This window comes from Marmota marmota, unplaced genomic scaffold (assembly GCF_001458135.2).
Source record: "Marmota marmota marmota unplaced genomic scaffold, marMar, whole genome shotgun sequence".
NCBI lineage: Eukaryota > Metazoa > Chordata > Mammalia > Rodentia > Sciuridae > Marmota > Marmota marmota.
The window spans coordinates 18,234,236-18,238,401 of NW_026000075.1; the positions used below are offsets into that span (position 1 = coordinate 18,234,236).

The window sequence follows — 4,166 nt, forward strand, 5'->3', positions numbered from 1 at the left end:
TAAATAAAAAGCATAAAAATTAAATAAACTTAACTAAAAATAGCATTTCCTAAGATTGCCTATACTCTTGGGAATTCCATTAAATTTTTCAAGTCAACTTTTATATTTCTACCAAAAAAAAATCATTGAGATTTTATTTTGTTTAGAATGTAAAGAATAATTTGAGGAAAACTTGCATCTTATCAATACTGAGTCATTGAGTACATGACTATGCTATATCTTCATTTTTATTTGGATCTTCTTTAATTCATTTTATAATAGTTATAGTTTATTGTGTTGAGGTTTTATCTCTTTTTTATGAAAATTCACAGAGGTAATGCATTTACAAACACAGAAATGGTTACAACAAAGATGGCCATGATGAATGGGTATATATATATATATATATATATAGTCTACATAAATAGTGTATATATATATAAACATTTATTTATATATAAATATACATTTATACACAAATTCATGTCTGGCATCTGACCATTGCACCTAGGGACCTAAGTTCAGTCCTTGTATTTACCCTGAATACTCCCTTCTCTGCAACACAAAGTTCTCATAGCCCCTTGGGATGCGACATAGGGAGACAGAGTATAGGGCCTTGGTTGGCAGAGAAGGGGAAGAAAGGTTCTGAGGAAAACCATAATCCACACTTCTAAGCCACCCTTGATTACCTGGAGAATCTCTGGCTCCTTGGGGACCATATCTCAGCCTTTGCCCCCTTACAAATAAAAGGAGGTTTAATCCCCACCCAAATCATCTTCTACCAGCAGTAGGTAGGAAGTAAAGTGAGACCATGTAGGAGAAGAAAATGACTTTCAGGGGTTGGGGCATGAAAAACAAACAAACAAACAAAACACCTCCATTCTTTTACAGGCAAACATAGGACAGGAGGCGGTTGTATTTGGAGCTCCCTTCTTTTTGTTATCTGAGATAACCTAGTCTTCTAGTCTTCTTTCAGCCTGAACTTTGAGGATGAGGGAGAGAATAAGTACCAACATAAGGATTTGCTGTGACCTCACAGAAACTTTTCTTGAGCTCCAACCCAAAGTTTAAAAGCTTTGCTTGGGAGGAGGGATGCTGGATGACACAATGAGCTCAGTTTTCTTTGTGATTCAGGAGGGCTGATGTTCCTTTGAAGAAGAGTTGAAAATAATGATGGTATCCTGCAAAGGTAAGCTGTGCCTGAGGCCCCAGGAGATGGTGACAATTCTTGTCACTGAAGAAAAGGACTTTTCCCAAGAGGAGGTGGTGAGAAAAGAGACCAGCACTTTTTTCTCTTGTTCCCAATGGGTGGCAGCATAGATCTGGCTAGGAGTTCCACCTGGATGGTGCTGGTGGTGACAGTGAGGCAGATGTCCTATGGTGTGCCACATTCTTACAGGGGGTCAGGTCAAAGGAACACTGCTGTCCCCACCACTCCCACCCTGGTTGTCCCAGGGCACTGGAAGTGTGGTGGCTGTGGCTGCTGTTGCTGCTGCTGTGATGCCTGGCAGTCTTGGGCTTGTGCGTGGGCCTGGGCCACTGCCACTGCTGCTGCTGCTGCTGCTGCTGCTGCTGCCTCTACTCGTTGCTAGAGATGAGGAGGGTTGTGTTTGCACATATGTTTCATAAGGTATGTTTCTGATGAATATGCTCGAATACAGATAGTGCAGGTGTCTACCGTATGCATAGATAAGTGCACCTCTAGTGAGTCTGGTTCTATGTATGTCTGATAATAGTTGTAGCACTTGAAGGGTTTATCTTTGTTGTGCTGCCAACTGTGGGACTGCAGACTGGAGAGTTGTGTGAAGGCTTTCTCACAGCCTGGGTGTGCACATTTGTATGGTCCATCACCGGTGTGGATTCGTGTGTGCTGCTGGAGGTGGGAGAGCTGGTGAAAGGCCTTCTGGCGATCAGAACAGTTGTTATTGGGACCCAAGTGGATATGGAGGTGCTGGGCCAGGTAGGGGGTGTTGGCAAATGTCTTAAAACAGTGCAGGCACTTGTGGGGCTTGATGGTCTCTGTTTGCATTTTGGAGTGGGATATGGGTGTGTTACTGAAGATAGGAAAGCTGGTGGAAGTATGTGTCACAGAAGTTACAACTATAGGGCTTAGCCTCTATGTATATATGGATATGCTGGGCCAGGTAGGAACTGCTGGAGAAGATCTTGGAACAATGTGAGTACTTGAGGGGCTTGGTCTGGGTGTGTGACATTGGGTGGATCTGCATCTGCAACTTTGAATAGAATTTCAGTGAGCACATCCAGCACCTGCAGGTCTTGTTGTCTTTCTGACAGTCATCATCAACCTCAGAGGAGAAGACACAACGCTCATTCATCTCAAGTAGCTCTGGTTCCAGCATCTGCTTCTTCTTGTGGCACCCCCCAAGGTGGATGCTTAGGAACCATATTGCCACCTCCACCACCACCTCCACCTCCTTCCTTGGTTAGGGTTGATGCTACCTTCTTGGATAGGTCAGGGACCACCTTGCAGGGCTTGTGAGCCAGAGGGAAGAGCTGAGACACTCAAAGGAGCCAAAATGGAAAAGGTCTGAACTGATGAGGCTGTGGTCACAAGAGAGCCTGAGGGGGATGTGATTGCCAAACCAGGACCCCTTGATTGACTCCCTTCTCTGCTCCACCTCTGAGAACAGGGAAGTCAGCCGTCAGCAGTCCTATAGACGGCACAGGGACCACCATGATATTCTGGGTAACGGATGCTTGGGTGTGTGGGGTCAGCTGGTCTGACTTGGACTCTGAGGGCAGGGACACTGAGGCAGGCACTATTAGCAAGGTGGGGTAATAAGGTGGAGCCAGCTCACAGCCCTTCTCTGGCAGCAACTGATCCTTCATTAGGTTGATGAGCATTGTGTTCTCACTTTATACTGAGACTGTGAGGATAGAAGGCCAGGAGTATGGGTTCAAACTGAAGTGAGATTCTTACATTCTACTCCCTCTCTGTCTTCCTCCTGTCATCTTATTCTTTCTCCTTTCCAGAGCTCTCCAACTTTCCAGAAGTGGTGCTTCAGCTCGTGCTCCCTGGAACCCCAATTCCTATGTGCCCCCCCTTCATCCCCCTTTACCCCCAGGCACAGAGAGGAGTCATTGTGCATAAGGTGAGGTTTTATCTCTTGTCAAATGTATTCATTGGAACAACATATTTGTTCTATAATTTTTTTCAAAGTTGTTTTACTTAATCTGCTGGTAACAATATTCGAAAGTAAAGCTGATAATATATATTGTACTTTTAACCTGCAATATTCTTGAGCTACTTAATAGTTTTAATAGTTATTTTGTGGATAGATTCCTTATACATGTTAATCCCTTAGAGGTTTACATTTTATTTTCCATTTGCTTTATGGCACTGACTATGAACTGTGATATAATCATTAAAAGAATGTGTGAGAGAACAAGTCCTTGGCATGCTTCCTATTTTAGAGTAATAATATTCACTTTCACCACAGGGTATAATGCTAACTATGGATTTTTTAGTACATACTCTATGTCAGGTTTAGACATTTTCTTATGTTTTCAGTTGCAGAGGGATTTTAATCATAACTGGGTGTAAGATATTGTCAAATTTTTTTCTGCTTCTGTTGTCATATGTTTAATTTTTTGCTTTTTAGACTGTTAGTAGGGTGAATTACATCAGTCAATTTTAGAATTTTAAATAAATCTTAGTGTTGAGTTAAATATCAATTTGTTATAACACTATATCTTTTAAATAACAAATTTGATTTTTAAAAGTTTTATTTGAGGGACTTATGTAGTATTCTTATAATCTCTTCATCATTACTCATTATTCAGAGATTTCCTCTTATAAAATGATTTGGAAAGAATTTCCTACCTTATGTGTTCTAAAATTGTTTGGGTAAAATTGGTCCTAGTTCAACTTTAGCCATTTTTTTTCCTGTTTATTTTTGTCACAGTATGAAATGTGTTGGATTTTGATCAGCGAAATGAGGAATAAGATGGGTATATCACAAATAATCAACTGTAGAGGGGATGTTTTAAGTAAGGCAAAAGTGACAGAGCATGACTGAATTTCACACAACTTCAGCTTAAAAGTGGCTTGATAGGAAAGTAATTTATGACAAATGATATGTGTATGTATAAATGCTGACAACAAATTCTCCACATTTGTGAACTTTCCAAACAGTAACTGCTGAAAACAATTGCTTCCTATTTCA

The 4,166-nt window shown here is 41.1% G+C and overlaps 1 pseudogene; it reads right to left on the minus strand.

The window, feature by feature from the left end:
* Positions 1 to 1,210: 1,210 nt before the first annotated feature.
* On the minus strand, positions 1,211 to 2,922 carry LOC107149537 (annotated as a pseudogene).
* Positions 2,923 to 4,166: the final 1,244 nt, after the last annotated feature.